Consider the following 20,590-nt stretch of genomic DNA (forward strand, 5'->3'; position numbering starts at 1 on the left):
TATGTCCATTTCAGATTAAGAAAGTTTATCTGAGTAATTCCTCTGATATGAAACATTAACAGACATTAAATTCCAGTGAGCTGGGTCCTTCAGTTTATGTGAACACATAAAAATTGAATAGTTCTGTCTTTTCTAGCATGATTATTACAACTATGTATCTGGAAAAATAAGGTTTTGACAATTATAGTTTATATAATTAGATCTCTATTTTCTGTGTTTAAAAAAAAGACCTATCTCATTCGGGGCAAGAGTAGAAACAATGCAAAACTATTTTCTGAGGACTTGAAGGTCCAACTTTTAGAGTATCTTAAGAGTCATTTCATGCTTGCCCATCATACACAGATCATAATTAGTTATAAATTATAAATAATTATAAAAGTAAACTCTTATACCTGAAACAATAGATACTATAATTCCCAAATTAAAGGATACTGGCATCATTTTCCAATGACCATGTATTTGGTCAGGAGTGAAAAGACCCACCATTAACATTTTCACAGCCTATTTAGATCCTCTACATGTTGAAAGTCGTTGGGATTGTTCACATGCAGTGTTTGCATTCAGTGTCTTCTGTTTTCTGATGGTCAAATCAGAGAAATTTGATTTTCTAACTTGTACTTATTCTAAATCAATTCTTTCTTTCTCTCTTTCTTTCTTTCTTTCTTTCTTTCTTTCTTTCTTTCTTTCTTTCTTTCTTTCTTTCTTTCTTTTCTTTCTCTCTCTGTCTGTCTCTTTTTTCTTTCTTTCTTTTTCTCTTTCTTTCTTTCCCCTCCCTCCCTCCTTCATTTCCCTCCCTCTCTCCTTCCTCCCTTCTCTTCTCTCCTTCCTTCTTTCCTTCTTCCTCCCTCTCATCTTCCCTTCTCCCTGCCTTTCCTTTCCCCCAACCTAATTTTTGGGATGGAGGGTAGTTTTACTGTTGCTCAAGCAACTGTCCTTAAACTTCTTCTATAGCCTTAGATGGAACTCTTAATCCTCTTGCTTTAGTTTCCATAGTGCTGGAATTCAGATGTGGACCATCACATATACACACACACTTATAGTTCTTCCTCACTGGGAATGTTTTAACATTTTATAGTTCAGAGTGTGATTTTGGCATTCAAAGGTCATAAGTAAGTTATCTTGGGAATATAGGGAAGGTTAATTCAGGTGATTTGATGCACACCATGCTTTCATTATTGCTTCCAAAGTCAGAGAACTGTATACCTCCTAGATTGATGTTTCTTCTTTTTTATGATGGCAGGTTTCCAGCTTGGTGTGGTGGGATGGTTTTGAGTCAATACAAATAATCACCATCTTTAGTCTTAGAGATGTATTGTCTGGGCCTCGTTATTGCTACACACTAGGGATTTTTTAGTTTGTATTTACACTCATGAGAAGAGGCTATGTAGAACTGCAAAGAAATGTAGGAAGACCTCTCAGCTTCAAATTGTACATCTCCTATGCCATATAAAATATTACTCATTTAAAAGACTATGAAATTAGCTCAAGTGACTAAATTTAAACGCTGAGCAACAAGCAGCTCCTATTTACCATTAGGAATAGGGTTAATATTTTTTTTTCTCCAATGAAAAATTCTACCCCAGAACAGATTTCAGTCAGGCAGCTTTGCTAGTGGGTGAACTGCACAGGCCATGTGGATGCGGAGCCCAGAGCCGGAAAGCAAACAGCTGCTGTAGCCTGATTTGAGTTAAAATAGTGTGAGTGTTTAGTCTGGCGCAGGGCTTCAGGGGAGATTGGCAGCTGGGTCAAACAAAGTCTTCCATTGGCTGCCTTCCCAGGCTGCTCTGCTAGTATTTAGTAGGTACTAGTGCCGTGGAAGGCCTCTTTTCTCAGGCATAAACCTAACATCTGACCGCACCCTCATTCTATTTATAAATAATAATAAGAAAGGAAAGAAGGAAAGAAAAAAAATGAGAAAAAAGGACTGCTTTTTTTGTTGTTGCTGTTGCTTCTTTCGTTATAAGATAAATTTTCTAGAAGACAAGCTCTCCACTAATTGTGTACCAGCAATATATTTTATCTTGAGAGCTGACGCGTTGGTCTCTCTTCGTGGAGTAGAAAGCAGGCTGTTACAGTGCTGGGATCATAAAAGAGGCTTTACGGTTTGTGAAAGAATATCTCTGTGCTTAGGCAGGAAACTTTCTGATCTGCAGAACAAACCAGAAGACATCTAGGTAAGGCTGTGTATCGAATCTACTCTTGGGGAGAAAAGTTGGGCAGTGGAGACTGGCTAATCGCGATCAGTGTGAGTTGATAGGGTACGTGTTCACTTCTGTAGAAGTTTAAAATATCCCGGTTATTGTTTGGTTGAGTTTTTTTTGTTGTTGTTGTTGTTGCTGCTGTTTGTTTGTTTAAATCTTTAAGGAATGCTGTAGTCTGGATTTTTTCCAATTTTGTTTTCTACTTTTGAACCAATTCCCAAGAATATAGAGTTTTATTATAGATCAAGACCATTGTAAACTGTCACAGAAAGAAAGTAGTATTTAGAAGGGAAACTGACAAGTTTTAAAGAGTAATTGTACAATCATTTGCAGACAGAGAGATCCTGAATTAAACTAACAAGAGTTTAATTACAAAAAAAAGTTTAATGTTGCTTCAGAAGGAATATTAAGTAAGTCGTCTTTGTCTCTTACTTTTTAATTTTAGTCGCTGATTGAGCCTGTTGGGTCACATTTTTTTGTTAGTGCTGAAGGCTGCCATGAATCGGTAATGAAGTCCCCCTGTGCACATGATTTTGGCACTTGGCCAAAATCAACTTCCCAGCGGCAGGCTTTCTCTAAAGAACCTGGAGCGATTTTTTTTTTATAAATTAAAACTCATGTCTGAAAGCTGCCACAACCAGTTGTGTAGGCATGTCAAAATGACTTTATACAGTAAATATGAAACAAGATTTAAATATTTTTTTTTCTTCACATGGTTGTTTTAAACATTATGAACTCCTGGCTTGTTGCCACCTAAAATACCACAGGACAAGAACAATCTTAAGGAAGATTTACCGTTGTTTTTTTTGTTTTGTTTTGTTTTGGTTTGGTTTTTCTCAACAGACCAGAGGAGGGGCGATCATCTCATTGAGAAGTATACAGTGTGAAAGATTTTTCTAAACACTTCGGGATAAATAACAGATGAATTCTAAAAAGTGTTAATCTCTGTAAGTAATACTCAGTGAACAGTAAGTAATGAAGTTTTCTGGAAGTTTCATTGTGCGTATAATTAAGCTTAACATTTTCTTAAATGGAGTTTTTGTGTATATTAGAAGGCAATGGCATTTGGACTTAAAATATTACCATTTGGCAAATAACTAAAGATTTAACTTGATATTATTTCTAACCACCATTTTAATAGAAACATTAAGTACGTTAACATGGATGAGTAACAAAATAATTGTATGTAATTTCTGCCTCGCAAAAATAATAATTTCTTTCATGAAAGAAATTCTGAAGCTCAAACGCACTCCTTAGTTTTGAAGCAGATTTTTGATATATCTGCATCTGAATTTTCTTAAGTAAACTGATACGTAATTTTATACACCAATGTTTTAAGAGAAAAAATTCTCAAGTTGCAAGACAATACTTTAGTAGATATTTACAACCTCAGGTTTTATATAGTCACATTCTTAGACATAAAAGATGAGTACAGTATAGATTAATAGAAAGTGGAAAAGTTGAATTTTAGTTGATAGTATTTATTTTGAAGAAATTCTATTATCACTCTCCTAACTTGGATTTTTGTCTTATAAATTAGACTAGAGTAATCTAGGTTGCAACTTCATAATTTGCCTTAAGATAGTGATATTTCACTCTAAAATATTAATGAGAAACGAATATATTATCCTTTAAAAGAAACCTCATCTAGAGCTATCTTAATATGTAGATACATATCTCTGCCTTCTCTTTACATAGCATATAATGTTGCTCATTTGGGCCACAGAAAAAGTTTAAATTAACTTTAAGAATGAGAAAGTGTATCAGGATTCTCTTATGCTCAATTTATGTAGTTGTTTCATTTACATATATGATATGTCTTTGTATTGCATTGACTTGAATTATGGCACTGTGCATACTGCTCATAGTTGAATTGTGTCATGAAGTGCTTGAAATGTTCATATTAGTCAATATTAATATTTTAGTCAATAATAAATTTAAGTTATACATGATTCTATTATTATCTACTATATTATCTAGAAATTGACCTGGATAAGTTCTGTTTGTGTGGGACATCACAGTTAAATTCCTATGAATGTAATCTTTGCTATTTAATAAATAAGACATTAATATAGGTGGATATTTCAAAATTTGAATAAAAATGGTACATTTTTACATTTATTATCATCAAGCAAGTACAGGAAAAATAAATTTGTCTTGCTCAGCATGAATTTTACTGAAAGTATTATTTTTGAATTCTAGTTTCCTTTTAAATCTCCCTCTCATACCACTTTAAATTATGTGAATCAATTAGTTTGAAATTGGGAGAATGTTTTTCTAAAGTCTCAAATGTTCAAATGAGAAATGTTTCAAAAAATTGTAGGTAATTTTTTATTACTGTTTGTTTTGTTGTTTTAGTTAGAGGCCATGATGATAAATACCATGCGATATAAAACTTTTAGATTACATGATAGGTATTGAGTTATATACATGATATATTTATGAGTTCAGAAGAAAATTGTGTACATGATTCCTAACAAATATTTTTGAGTTGAAGTATTGATGAGTGAGCACTAAAGTGGTGAGGAAATGTACTTTCATTTGCTATGGCAGAGGGTTATCATTAATTATTTCTATAATTTAGGCTGTTTGGCAGAATCATTAGCTAATTTTCCTTGAGACACAAATATGTCTCATGGATAATATTTTCTTTCGTTAAATTAACATTTTGAAAAAACAACATTTATAAATACATTTAAGAGAAAAATACTTCTATATTGAATTTATTCTATTTGTAAAGAGTCATTTGAATAACATCTCACTCATTATTATATTAGTCATGTCAACTTATTTTAAATCATGGATACTTCACTCTTTAGAAAAAGTGAAATTCACTTGTACTTATAAATTTAAACTAGGGGCACTTATAGGAGTTTTAAAATTTTTGTTTTAGTTATACAATAGGCTCATAAAATACTTTCCCCTCATTAGAAGTGGCACTAAATAATCAAGTACCAACTTTTATTCTGTACTAAAAAGCAAGCTAGAACACTACAATATTTTGTCTACAGTTTTCAATTGGGTGAGAATTGTTTACAATATGGCATTTTAAGTGATCATTTCATCATTTCAATGAAGTGCTTTGGTCTAAATGCTCCACATTCCAGCATTGAGATAAGTGAACTGCTACAGTAGATTGGACATCATTACTGAATTCTGACACAACTTCATTGACATTAGTATAGATTAGTGTATGGGAGATGATCTTGGATTCACAGTAATGAAAGTAGATAAAGAAATCATGTGGCGCTGGGGATATAACTCAGTGGTAGAGCACTTGCCTAGCATGTGTATGGCCCTAGCTGGCTTCCATTCTTGCACAGTGAAGACATGGAGTGTTGGTTTGGAGAAACTATATAATACATTTCATGTAAACCATTAGTAGTCATCTGTTGTCAGTTCTTTAATATAGTGAATCTTGAAACATTAAAAACTTGGTTATAATTTGTATTGAAAGTGTCAGACTTTTTTCATAAAATTAACTCTAACATTTGATTCTTTTATTAAATGAACATTATCGTATTTCCAAGGAGCCAATATATAGCCTTGGATTAACTGCATTATTTTTAAAAGTTAGGCTCTGATCAAAAATAACGCTTTCTAATTTTAAGTCTTTTTTAGATAAAAGGAGTGATTTGTCCTTGTTGAAAGTTGGTTTAATTTTGAAGTTCTATTAAAATAGCTATTAGTTTTTACATCTTATTTTTCAATGGCAAAGTTCATTTTATAGGTAATATGGCTTATGATTTTTGGCCAGCTGTGTGTTCTTTGAAAGTCAAGATGAATAAACCAGTAAAGGGTTTTCTTTTAAATGGGCCATCTTTTCCTAAAAAAAAAAAATTTTTTTTCTTGCATATATTCAAGTGTGTTTGTCAATCCGTGCATCTGCATGCATACTGAGATATCCACACTGTAAGGATTAAATTGGAAAGTCTGGGGGCTAGCTCTTAGTTTATTCTTATCCCAAATAAAAATTGATTATCTATATTTTAATATATTCTTATTGGGAGTTAATACAAATCAGTGTAAAAATCACATCAAATAATATAGCTGGGATCATTTAAAGTACAGAATTATCCAGCATAAATTAGTGGTCATTTATGTATTAGTGGGGTGATTATAAATATCTAATTATTATTGGTTTTAAAATTTACTAATTCATAGATTGTCTGAAGTGCCATCCTTTGCTAAGTGTGAATGCATGATAAATTTATTGTTGTCTCCACTTGCTATTACTGGAATTTTACATACTATTTCTCTTTCAAACTAGAGGGAAACAAACACTCTGGCCTGGCCTTCCATTTATCTCACCAAACAAATGGTCAGTATCTGTGAGGGATGTTTGATAAAAACGTTTCTGAAGCCAGGCCTAAAGAAACATAGGTCCCATGGTTTCCCTTATTTGCAATAACTAGTATATGTGTGAGTCAAGCAGAAAAGGTCAGATAAGTTGATGTTAGAGGAATGAACCCCAAGATAAGTATTCAAATGCTTTTTTTTAGTTTTTTTTCCTTTCATGTAATTGTTTCTATCATATTTATAAGGTGATTTCTATGTTGCTTTGTATGTCCCTCCCCCACAGTATAGCCCATATTTTCACTGTATTTGATGTTGGTATAATTTGTGGAGGGGAAGGGAAAAAAACAAATCATTTAACTAGGGATACAGGTGGACCCATTGAAACAATGCGATGTACAACTTGTTATGTCGAAACACGAACTTAACAACTTTGGTGGGGGGTGGGGAGAGGATCAGGTGGGAGGAGGGGAGGAGTATGGGAAGGGATGGGAAAGGGAAACAACAAGGAGGCAACAATGCTTGATAAGAAATGTACTCGTTATATTACCCATGTAATTGTAACTCCTCTGTATGGTATTCTCACAATAAAAACAAATAATAATAATAATAATAATAATAATAATAATAATAATAATAATAATAAAGTTTCTGAAAAGTTTTCTTTCCTGTTTTACTTCACTTTTTGGTAGTTTGTTTTTTATATAAGTTTTTTATTGTGAAAATACTGTACAGAAGAAGGGTTACAGTTACATGAGCAAGGTAATGAGTACATTTCTCATCAAGCATCATTGTCTCCTTCTTTGTTTTTCCCCTACCATCCCTTCCCTCCCATCTCCACAAGGAACTATTGTCGTATTTGAATATTTACATAGATGTGAGGAGTATACAGACTTTCTGTGGACTTTGGCTTAAAAATTAAAATAGAAAATAAGGTTAGGATTTATGGGATGGTATAATTTCATAGAAACTAATGACAACCTTCTGTGCATACATAAACAAACTGGAACTATGTACAGTGACCTCTGATAGGCCTTCACTTACATAACACTGTAAACTACTGAGAAATTCTTGGGCCAGTCTAGGCTCTGTGGTACTTTATGCCTTCAAAGTTATTCCCCTCATTTGTCCCAGATTCTGCTTCATATCCTAGGTCTCTACAGAGAAGGACAAGTGATAGCAGAGCCTACCTATTGACATTTACTGGAGAGTCTGGAATCCAGTTATCTTGGCAGAATGGGGTATTGTGGTATTTACAAAATCATAGGAATGTCAGTTCATTTAGTTGGACAAATCAATATAATGATGAAACTAGCTGAGCCTTTGTAAAGATCATTAATTTTTCATTTTACCCTAAACTAGGCAGTTTGCTAAAAGTCATGCTGATTGAAATTTTAGACCAGGCCTCTTTTAATGTGAGCTACAAAACTGTGGTTCTTTCTTTTAAAAATAGTATATATTCATACACATAGTACGTCAAAATATTTTTAAATGATAGAAGTAGTTATTCTGAAATTTAACTGGTAGGATTGGGCTTTATTCTAATTCTACTTGTCTCCCACATATTCTTTTTGAAAAATATATTTATGTGTATTGCTGAGGACTGGATCTAGAGCCCCGTGCATGCTATACAAGTGCTCCTCAACTAGGCTTTATCAACAGCCATAAAACCATTCAAGTTTTTCAATTAAATTATCCTGAACATAGAGGTCTAAGTATGAGTCTTATAAGTACAATAGTTCTTGAATGTTACGTGTGCATTGCTGCTTGATGTTCTGAGGTATTGTCACCTGGTCACATGGTCTTTCTTTTCTGTTCTTGGGTCCAGTCATTAATATCCTCTAGAGTTTTAAAAAAACTCAATCTTAGATATGTTTAGACAGATTGACATTCAAAAAGGTTGATGCATAGAAAATTACTACTGTGTGATTTTACTATTTCGAAAATATCTTCAGTTACCCAGAGATCAATCACTGATGATATAGAAACAGAATGATTTGTCAGTTTGGTAGATGAACATCTACTGGCTAGAGTATTTGTAGACTGATGATGTTCTTTCTATTAACGTATTTTTGTGCCAAATAGTTTAATTGTAATACTGCGTTTGTTATTAGATGACAGCAATCAGTAGTTCAAGGAACTTTAAGTCCAACAGTTACTGTATGAATAGATCTTAAATAAAAGGTGAACAATTAGGCAACCTTCTATTTGCTCTTAATTTCCTATACCTAAATAATTAAATATGAATATAGTAGTTTTTGCTACATTCACAATTAGCTATGTCTACCTATGAATTTTGTTCTCAACTTTTTTGTATGCCAGAGCTGGGCCTTGAAGTCAAGGCCAGGGTACCTTCCCTTAGCTTTTTTGTTCAAAGCTGGTGTTCTACATCTTGAGCCATACCTCTACTTCAAGCTGTTTGCTGGTTAATTGAGGAGTCTCACAAAGTTTTTGCCTAAACTTGCTTCACACTTTGATTCTCAGATTTCAGCCTTCTGAATAGCTAGCAAGATAGACTTGAGCCACCAGTACCCAGTTATTTATTTACTTACTCTTAGATAAGTAAGAATAATCAAATATCTTTCAATTAATATTCTCCTTTTTAAAAACCTACTTAAGATAAAATTCATAATAGCTAAATCACAAAAAAGTCTGGATTTATAGTGAGATGCGATTATGTACCATACAATAAAATTATATTTAAGACAGATGTGTTTACTGGCACTTGTGTGGTTTAGAAATACATATTGAACTGCAAGTAGATCTCTCGTTTCTCACTTGAGAAAAATGTGATTAAAAGTGATTTCCAGGTGTTCAACTACACAGCTGTTTTTCTCTAAACCAGAAATGAGCTAAATGAGCTAAAATATAATGGTTTTAAAATTCACTATATTTGAATGGTTTTTAAAGGGGGTAGGATTCATCATTACTAGATTTAGTAGGTGAAGGGATTTAATACACCTGAGTAATAAAATAAGTTCCATTTTTGTGGCAGCAGGATCATTAAAATATTGAAAATTACAACTGACCCAAACTGATGAGGTTCTAAGAACTTGATCATTCTATGTCTACATTAATTTAATTTCTTCATGCCATTTCATCTTCCCCAACAGCATGCAAAATTACTTGCTTAGGTGTAGCTGAGAAATAGTGTGTATATGTATGTACATGATTGGAAAATAGTGTGTGTGCACATGTGTGTAGAAGAAAATATCTGTTTTTTCCTTTATCTAATGTTAAAGAAACTATCAAGAATAAGATACAAGTAAATTGCTAAAAACATGGAAGTCTGTTAAACTATTTTTTCAGATCTGATCATCAGCAGTGACCATTGTGTTAGCTTTTTGTCATTGTAGTGTAATTAAGGTAATTAAGCTGAAGTATTTAAATTATGAAGAGAAAAGATTTGTTGGGGGCTTGTGGTTTTGGAAGGTCCCTTTTTGCTTTGCATCTCCTGGAGCAGAGTTGTTCAGCTCATGGCCAGAAAGCAAAGAAAAGTAGAGAGGAAGAGACTGGAATATATAATCTCTTCAAGAGTTTATTCCTAATAATGTAAGGACCATTTACTAAGTCCCTTCATCCTGAAGGTTCTATTACCTCCCAATTGTACCCCTCCCTCATCAAGCCTCAAACACTCGGACCTTTTGAAAACACTTACACAAATCATAGTAACTGTGAATCCGAAATTCTGGAATTTTATTAATCCACCAGTTTTACTTGGAACCTCGAACATGTCCAACTCAATAAGTTACTCCTGGCCAAGTATCATTGGGCTTGAAATAGATTTCCCTTTAGAGCTAATAATAGTCATGTTTATCTACAACTCAGTGGAAATGCATGTTGATGGTGAAAAGAAGAAGGAAAATGGAGAGTAGAGACTGGCAGTGAGCTTGTGTTGCACCAGAGAATTAAAGAATTAAAATCTCTGTAAGCTTAGAGATTTATCATAATCAATCCATTAGTATTTCAACAGTAATTTGTTTTTCTAAGAGAATTACTGAAAGAATTTCAAAAATTTGACCTTGGAAGTAAGTAGAAAACTCGATCTTGGTTATCAGTATGATGACAGAATCTTTTATCTGCACTGTCTATAGCACTCTTTCAAGTTATTGACTCCCATCTTGAAGGTATTACCCATGGTCATTCGTTGATGCACTTGGCCAGGTTCTCTGAAAGGTGCTTCATATGTCTCATCTCACTTCATCCTCTAAATAACCATGAAAGGTATGGATAATTACAATATCTCAGTGTCCAGATGGCAAGCTTGGAATGCTTAATTAATTTTCCCTGAGTTCCAGTGCTAGTCAATGTTAATGTCAGGGTTTGAACTTGTGTTGCTATTGATTTTAGCTCGTGATGTTCTCTCCTGAGCTACACATTTATAATCTTGGACTTGGAAGCTAATGAAGGAACATTTAATGCATCATATGATGTTTATGTTTTCTCCTTTGTGCATGCTCTCTCTCTGTCTCTGTCCTCTGTCTCTCTGTCTCTGTCTCTGTCTCTCTCTGCAATCATTGAAAAACTAAAGAAAGATGCTGAAATCTGCCAGAGATGGAGAACAGTGGGAGATATACGTCATTTATACAGAAGGTTTCCTGAAGCACATTTTGTTTCGTTCTAAGTTAATCAACAGCCAGTGACCAACAAACAATTCTGGTCACAGGGATGTTTTCTCCAGAAAAATAACATGATAATATCTATGGACAAGGAGTTCATTCTGAATGTGAGGTCCTTTTGCACATCAGTGATTTCAAATAATAAGAGCTGTGGAACAGCATAATGGGTGAAAACATCTCTTATTCAGGAAATTACAGTAATTTGTTTTGTCAACATGTACATTACTTTAATTGAGAAAAGTGCAAGAGTTGGAGCGTTCTGTGAAGTTTTCACCCTAGGCATTCACTGTGTCCACCACCAGCACCGTGTTTAATATTGTAATATGGAATCTCACAGAATCAAATTCTCAGAATCCTTTCAGAATCACTCAACTTTTCCCACTGGGCTGTGGTGTCTGTTTACTTTAAAATTCAAAATTTGCCCATGTCCTCATGCTTATAGAAAACAAAACTTGAACTCTATTAGAGATCACTGGTTGGAAACTGTTTTATGAACTAGATTTCTAGTCTCTGCTTTTAGTCTAAAATATAAATGAGAGGTGGGTGTCCAATGAATTTCATAAAGTTGATTGTTTAAGAATTGTTTCTTGAAAAGCTTGCTATTATATATCAAAAGAGCTTAATGAACATTGGGTAATTTGGCTAAAATCACTTTCCTAGCATTCATAGGTTTGACTCATTAATCATAGAGCTCTGATTATTCAATGCCATCTCTCTAACTCTCTTATTTTTGTGCAGAAGAAAATGTTGGACAACAAATATGGCTTTTGGTTTCATGGTAATAATACTAGTGTATGCTCACAACTCCCCTTTCCTTCTAGTTGTATGTTCCTTCCTGTATAGGTGTATTTAAGCTTTGAAGTCACTTACATAGAGTTAGAAAGCATTCTGGTTTTCTCCTTTTATAAAAAGCAGTGTAGTAGCATAACAGAAGGGATATTTAGCTTAAATCGTGCATATGGACCATATGTATAAATGTATACATGTAATCAAAAATAAATTTGCCTGTGAATTATAGTTTCTTTAAAATTCCATCAAAGATTGAAAACAATTTTTAAATGCTTTTATTTAACAGATGTGACTCTTAAGAATGTACCAGGTCAATGTTTTACACTATACGTATATTATTAAACCATAGGTATTCATACATGTAATCACTTTAACGTCAGAAGATAAAGTTTTCTAAAACCTCTGAGGACTTTCTCAGGCCCGCTTGACACCTACATTGTATATAGTTTTATCAATTTTTTTATTTCATCTAAATGACTTCACACAGTAGTAGTTGTGGGGGTGGGAAGGAAGGGATGGTAGGGGAAAAACAAAGGAGGAGGCAACAATGCTCCATAGGAAATGTACTCATTACCTTGCTCATGAAACTGTAACCCCTCTGTACAGTATTTTTAAAATAAAAAATGTACCAAAATTTAAAAAATCACACATTAGGTATTTGTTTTTGAGTGGTTTGTGTTATGAATATTTTTGTCTCAGTTGTTTTCCCATGTTGCATTTATTGCTAGTTTGTTCTTTGTTCTTGTGCTTGATAGTATTACATTTTTGCAAATATGAGACAATTTGTTCATTCTACTAGATGAACATGCTCTAAGATTGCCTCTTATTATCATTTTATAAAACCTTAAAAATGTAGATTTTGCATAGAAATGTCATCTTGATTGAAAATATGATTGTTTTAACTAAAGGACTATAAAATTTGCTTTATCTGGTCCTGTGATAACAGAAATGCATGAATAATTGAAAGACAAAGAAAAACTCAGTATTTCTGGGTTATTAATGTGTTGTTATAAGAAGATAAAGAATAAATATTACTGAAATATTTAAACTTTTTTTCATGTTTTGTGATTTTTGTTTTTTGTTGGTTTTTTTAAATTTTATTGTCAAGGTGACGTACAAAGGAGTTACAGTTACATAAGTCAGAGTTGTTACATTTTTTTGTCTAACTAATTACCCCCTCCCTCATTTTTCTCCCTCTTTCCCTCTCCATGCAGTCCCCACCCCAAGTTGTACAGATCATTTCCAACATATTGTCTTGTGAGTAATGCTGTTGCATAGGTTTCCCCTTTGTCCTTTGTCTCACCATTTTCTTGTTGCCCTTCCCTTCCCTAATTCAGATAAACATATATACAATACCAGGATACCAAAATCCAATATAGTGGCAACAGGGGATAAGCCAAAGGGGAAAAAAAACACACAAAAGAAAAAAGAAATTCACATAGTACATTGAGAACAACAACAAAGAAAAACCTCTTGTGTCCATGTCTTGGAGTTAATTTCACTTAGCATCACCTTATCTATAGCTATTGAGCTATTCTGCTCATCTGCTAAGTTTATCCTAGATATATAACGATTATTACAATAAGGGAAACCATGGAACCTATGTTTCTTTGAGTCTGGATTACTTTACTTAATATGATTTTTTTCCAAGTCCTTCATTTCCTTTCAAATGTGGTGGTGTCAGTCTTTCTGATGGAAGCATGCAATTCATATATATACATATATATATATATTATCTTCATATATATTGCATATATATATCGCATTTTCTTGATCCATTCATCTAATGAGGGGCATCTGGGTTGGTTCCTTATCTTAGCTATGGTGACTAATGCTGCAATAAACATAGTTGTGCTAGTAGCTTTAGTGTGGCCTTGTTTGTGGTCATTTGGGTAAATGCCCAGAAATGGGATTGCTAGGTCAAAGGCAGGACTCTATATAACTTTTCTAATTTATTACCCATGAATAACTTATAATTATCGATTGGTGAAGTCTACTTATAAGCTTAATCAACTTCTTATATTTTATAAACTTCTAGATTCTTAAAAGTTTCTGATATAAAGCCAAATGAGCTTGTCATTACAGCTTATCATTAACATGACATAATCTGGAATGCTTCATATATTTAATCTCAAAATTTCATATGATCAAATAATATGATCAAAACATAATGAGGCTATGGTTAGAGGGACTTTTCTATTTTCTATGCTGTTTTGTATGGTTCCTCAATTGGTGCTCTTGTGTTCAATTTAGGTGCAAATTTATCATTTTAATATAATGTTCAAATCATGTTTTCTATGAAGAAAACAGAAACATTACTAATAAATGTTGAAAAAAACCTTTATTTCAATGCAATTTTTGTCTTAGCTCTTAAGATAAATGTGAAGTGTCCGAAGGCTTATGAATAAGTCAACTAATGAGGGCATTAAAAAGATACTAGTTTGTAGGAATCCTGTGCTATCCATCTTTGGTTTGGTACAACTGAAGGTGACTCCAAAGCACTGTCCTCTAGCCTGGTTGTCGTGTTGCATGAGTGGGTTTTCACTTACCTGTGAACATGTTCAGGTTGAAGTTAGTTTGATCTCCCTGTGTAAAAAGATCAGGTTCACAGCTTGGATCTTAGAAAAGCAAAAGAGGAAGAAGCTGGTGTTTGTTCTGTTTTTGTTTTTGAAAGAAACTGTTTATTTGCATTGGGTTCAGCAGAAAGAGGTAGGGGATCAGAAAGAAAACCACTCAAGGATTACTTAAGGAAATATCACTTGTTGTTTTCTTTTGTCAGTCATGGGGCTTGAACTCTGGGCCTGAGTGCTGCCCCTGAGCTCTTCAGCTCAAGGTAAACACTCTACCACTTGAGTCATAGTGCCACTTCCGGTTTTCTGGTGGTTAATAGGAGATAAGAGTCTCACAGACTTTCCTGCCTGGGCTGGCTTTGAACAGGCATCCTCAGATCTTGGTCTCCTGAGTAGCTAGCATTACAGGCATGAGCCACCAGCGCCTGACTTAAGGATATTTTTTAAGTGCTTCCTGTTAGTTTCTTTGTTTAAATCTGTCATATTCAAATCCACTTTCTGATAATAAAAGAAATGACCTTTTTGCCAGAAACTTTTTAAAATTCCTTAGTTGACACATCTATTTTTCTTGGTGTAATACTTAAGCAATTTTAGTTTGAAGATATCGCAATAGTTATGAGTCCCTATGGCTATTTCACTTTAATTATATGTTTGATTTAATATAACTGCTATAATAAGGAACCATGGTCATGAAGAAATAGGTATAATTTACAAAACTAGCACTGTTGCAGAGATACAAGTATAAATAACATTATATAAATATTTATCCAGCTGAATTTAATTCCTACTAATTATCTTATGACTGGGAATTTGTGTTTATACCAGCCTAAATCTTTGATTATTTTGGTAAATATAAAACTATTTGGGGGAATGGAAAACAATAAATATTTGGTATTGTTTTAAATAAGTTTGGGGAAATACTGTTTATGTTTTGAAAACAATATTTTTAAATTATATTTTATTTTGTTGTAAAGGTGTTGTACAGAGGGGCTACAGTAACATGAGTAAAGAAATTTCTTGTTGAACCTTGTTACTCACTTTTTTGTTTTTCTCCCACTCTTCCCCCACAAAGTTGAAAAGTTCACTTCCAACATAGTGTCTTGTGAGTATCACTGTTGCATTGGGTCATCCTTTGTCCTTGTTTCACCATTTTGGTAACTGCCCTTCCCTTCCCCAAATCAGATAAATGTGCATACAAGGCTCAGGGGACCAGGATCAAAAACAGTGACTATGGGTGTTAAACTAAAGTGAAAAAAAGGAAAAAAATAAAGTAGAAAGAAATAATTTGATGCAGTACATTGATGACAACAGGGTCAACAACAAAAAAGACCTCTTTTTTCCATATCTTAGAGTTTACTTTGATTAGCATCATTTTATATGACCATATGTACATAGCTATTGAGCTATTGTGATCCTCTGTTCAGACTGTCCTAAACATATACTAAATATTAAAAATGAGGGATACCATGGAGCCTATGTTTCTTTGTGTCTGGCTTACTTCACTTAATATGATTTTTTCCCAGCTCCTTACTTTTCCTTATGAATGAGGCGATGTCATTCTTTCTGATGGAAAATAGAATTGTGTGTAAATACCACATTGAAAACAGTATTTTTTCATTTTTTTGATCAGAATCAAGAAGTAATTTATCAATAGATGGTAATATTCTCTACTTTTTTTGGTAATACAAAATAAATTCATATTTATCTATATAAATAAACAAAATAAAATATGCTTTTAAATCTAATTATGTAGAGATAAAGCACAAAATGTTGAATCACGTATATCATGTTATAAATGCATAGAGCTTACAGCTGTCTTGTTATAATCATATTAATATAACTAATTCTATATAACAAATATAATTCAATAGTAAATTTTCTCTAAAGGGAAGAAATAAATCTGGTATGTATCTGGTATTTTATATCTTTTTTATTGTGAAAATACTGTAGAGAGGGGTTACAATTACATGGGCAATGTAATGAGTGCATTTCTTATCAAGCATTGTTGCCTCCTCCTTTGTTAGTATTTTATATCTTTTGTAAGAAAGTCTAGTTTATAGAAAGCCAAATGGCATTTCTGAACAATATAAATACAATAAATTCTCAAACTATACTAAGAAAATTGCCATATGTGAAATACTGTTCTCCTGTACTATAAAACTATCAGTCCATGTAGGTTCTAATATTCCACTGGTACAAAATAATATTCCATCATTCTGATAGATAGTTAAGTTGGATTGCACTGAATAATAATGTAAAAAATGAGCTAATATTTATTGATCTCATCTGTCATGACTTACTTTATTGTATTACTACTAAACTAACTTAAAAGAAAATATTTCAGAATTACCCTTTTATATTTAATATGGGAGTGAAATAACTACTAGGGAAATGAGGAAAAGGAAAGATGAAAAGTCCTATAATAGCGATATATCATAGTAATTTGTGTACCTCCTAGGATAATTTAAATTAAACTAAAATCAAAGTAAATTAACTAAAATCAAACAGAACCATTAGTGAGCTTTCAGTTGTGCTTCATGTAGTGAATACACATTTCTGTTTCCCTTTAAACCACATAGGGAAGAGTATTACTGAACCGATAAAAATTCTAAGTTGGTGAGGAATATTAAATAGAAATGAACCAAAAAAGAAAAGAAAATAGGCAGAAATAAGTTAACCAAGTGAACAGATTTTTTGCTTTACTTAAAAGAAAGAAATAACAAAACAATTTTTTGGAACAACTTCTAATGAGAAACACACTTTAATTACCACATGTGCCAACTAGAAGAGGTAACTGAGGCAGCACACCCATTCTCTAATATTCTGCCTGAAGCCTACCCTGACAATGCATCTGAAATTCTATTTTAATTGTAAAACAGGACATGATATGATAGATGTTCCACAAATACATGTTCAAAGAAAAATGATTACGATTACATTAATAATTTTACTAAATGAATAATTGTATCTCTAAATGGGTCTTTTTTCTCAACATGGTTCCTTTCCCTTAAGACAAAAAGTTCCTTAAAACTGCCTCTGAATTGTTACCATTTTTTATTCCATTATTTTGCACAAAACATAACATCTAGTTAGAACAGAGAAATGACACTGAGTCTTCCTTTATACTCATCAAAAATGACAATTTCTGAGGATCATTCTATGCAAGTGACTTGAAATCATTGAGGACTTAACTTAGGAAATTATAAAGGCTGTCAGGAAGGATATAACTGTTTACTTTATAATGAAGTTTAAACAGCAAGGTATAAAAAAGGTATAAAACATATTTAACCTCTTTTTAATTGTATTTGTGATATGCTGTTATGCTTTTTCAGAAGATAATTTTATATGGATGTGTTTAAGTATTTTGGGGAATAGTATATATAAATCATAACTTCACAAAAGTGAAAATTCTTATTCTGCCATTTATGCAGAAAAATACAATATATTAAATACAATATATATTTTTGCATCATCATTGAGAGATGTTTATGTCTACCAAAGGTACATATGGAGTTATCTGTCATGATGAACTGATATAGTATTTAGGTTGAGGCAAGTTTTAGTTAGTGTAGTAAAGTACAATAAAATGGGAAAGTATTTTCCCATTGGATATAATGACTGAATCCTCTAGTTTTATCCTTTGCTACAATGATTCTAATAACCATAGATGTTTTATTTGTCTTTCTGTGGGACGACTTAGCACTAGAGACTTTTGTGTACCTGACTAACAAGAATATTTAATCAAAATTAGTTTAACTACCAAGAACTATACATTTAAAGTCATGGAAGAAGCTAAGTGTACGAGTGACTTATTTCATTTAATCTCGTGACATGTTTCCACATTTTCCCTCACCCCCACCCCTCTGCAAAGAGAAAGAAATAAACTTTGGGAGCTAATGATTTTTAACAGGAAGAAAGCTTTAAAAAATAACAGCAGCAACTACTACTGCCTCTTAGAAAATACACTGAGTTCCAGTAGAGCCTTGTTAATAATAAACTCAAGAGCCTGATTACCCAGGTTCAAATCCCATCTTTGCCAGAGACTAGTTCTCAGGGTTTATTAATCACTTCCTTTACTATCATTTCTTATGTGTAAATTGCTAACAATAACAAGACTTAATACTGTTTGTTAAATAAACATAAAGCAATGTGGTGTCTTCCAATTAAGATGTGTCAACCTAAACAGTGTGGGAGTGAATATGAGTGGAATGAGAAAGGAGGCACATTTAACCTCTTTTAGTTTAATGTTATTGGAAGAAGCACTGGAGAATCCTATATTGCTTTTACTCCTGGAGTTGAACACAGAGTAATAAGTTTCTAAGAATATTGAAAAGTGATGCTTCATTTACAAAAATCTGCATTAACTGGGGTGGTCACCAGTTTTATCTCCCATTTTGATTTTTCTTTTGAAATATTTCGTCAAGGAACTCTAAGTTCCTTAATTAAATGAGGGCAAAACTTCAAAGAATCCACTTCAGTTTGCACAGTACAAGTTCACATAAGAGAAAGCAATTAATTTAAAATCCAAGCTTCCTATATTCTCAGCTTTCCAGTTGGGAGAAGATGAAATATACATTCTTAAACCTCCATTTCTGTCTAAAATCAATCTTCTCATTCTCGTGGTTTTCTTTTTTTAATTAATTTTTTATTGTGAAAATACCATGCAGAGGGGTTACAATTACATGAGCAAGGTAATGAGTACATTTCTTATCAAGCATTGTAGCCTACTCCTCCCCCCTACCACCCCGCCACGAAATAATGTTGTGTACATCTCATTGTTGCAATGGGTCCACTGGTATCCCTATTTAAACAATTTGTTTTTTCCCTTCCCCTCGTGGTTTTCTTTCCAAGAGTAACTAGTTGTTTTGTTTTATATCAAAAGACTGGATGATGTTTGCAATTAATTTTCCTCCTTCCCATGACAATCCTATCACTTGATAAACTTAGGAATGGAAGCCTAGTATCAGCCCTTGCATTATTTTTAAAGTTTGGAAAATAAATTAGTGCATAGTTTATTTTTTAGGCATCGATCTGAATATTTACAATTGTAACAACCCTTCAGTCTATCTCAACTATCTAGACATGAAATAAAGTTCCAATGTCAATAAATCAAGTATTCCTTGATATGATAGTGACAGTTTAGCTAATCCTGCTTTAAAATATCCTGTGTGTGTGTGTATGTGTGTAATCCTGTTTTAAAATATCTTGTGTGTGTGTGTGTGTGTGTGTGTGTGTGTGTGTGTGTGTGTGTGTGTGTGTGTGTGTGTGTGTGTGTGTGTGTGTGTGTGTGTGTGTGTGTGTATGTGTTTATGTGCCAGTTCTGGAACTTGAACTTAAGACCCAGGCACTGTCCCATAGCTTTTTGCTCAAGGGTCACACTTTATACTTGAGTCATGGCTCCCCTTCTGACTTTTTGGGTAATGAGAGTCTCACAGACTTTCCTGCTTGTTCTGGTTTCAAACAGTGATTCTCAGATCTTAGCTTCCTGAGTAGCTAGGACTACAAGTGTGAATCACCGGTGTTCAGCCTCAAAAACTCTATTTTCATGTTCTACGTTTAAATCAGAAGAGGGCTGCTAATGTGGGGAATCCTATTGTTTTTTATCTTATATCTTTATAATAGTAAAACCAATATATTTGTTTTGTAAACAGGACAGGCCTCTTTCAAATGAAAGTAGTGGGAAACACAAAATCTGACCTCTGATGATCTAATTTGTGGATACATTTCCAATCTGAGATTGTTTTTGCCTTGTATTTACTTCAAATATAAATATATTTAGCTTATCAAGTTTTCACAAAAAAGCCTTGTGTATTTTTTTCTATTGCTTTCAAAGTCTAAAAAGTATGTAAACTTTAAAAAATGATTGGAAGAAAAGAACTAAAAATCAAAAGAAGTGGAGTTGTGGCTCCCATGGTAGAACACTAGCTTTGGGCAAAAAAGTTAAGGGACAGTGCTAGGTCCTAAGTTCAAGCCCAAATACTGGAAGGAGAATAAATTAAAAAAAGAAGAAGAAGAAGAAGAAGCTCTGCAGAGCAATGGTGGAAAGCAGATTAGGTTAATGTAACCAGGTTTCAGAAATGAGAGGGCATGCGTACACAATTCTTGACTGTAGTTA

General features: G+C 33.1%; 1 long non-coding RNA gene across 2 annotated transcripts in view; it reads left to right on the top strand.

The window, feature by feature from the left end:
- Positions 1–1,864: 1,864 nt before the first annotated feature.
- Positions 1,865–20,590, top strand: part of LOC138832451 (uncharacterized) — a 160,907-nt gene continuing 142,181 nt past the window's right edge. Inside the window, exons 1-3 of one of the 2 annotated variants that reach the window (XR_011373562.1) lie at positions 1,865–2,174; positions 3,045–3,148; positions 6,472–6,522. This is a non-coding gene — a long non-coding RNA (uncharacterized lncRNA). The remainder of the gene's footprint in view (positions 2,175–3,044; positions 3,149–6,471; positions 6,523–20,590) is intronic. The other variant, XR_011373561.1, reaches the window with a different exon arrangement.

Source organism: Dipodomys merriami, unplaced genomic scaffold, assembly GCF_024711535.1.
Source record: "Dipodomys merriami isolate MVZ:Mamm:240054 unplaced genomic scaffold, mDipMer1.0.p SCAF_2, whole genome shotgun sequence".
Classification (NCBI taxonomy): Eukaryota; Metazoa; Chordata; class Mammalia; order Rodentia; family Heteromyidae; genus Dipodomys; species Dipodomys merriami.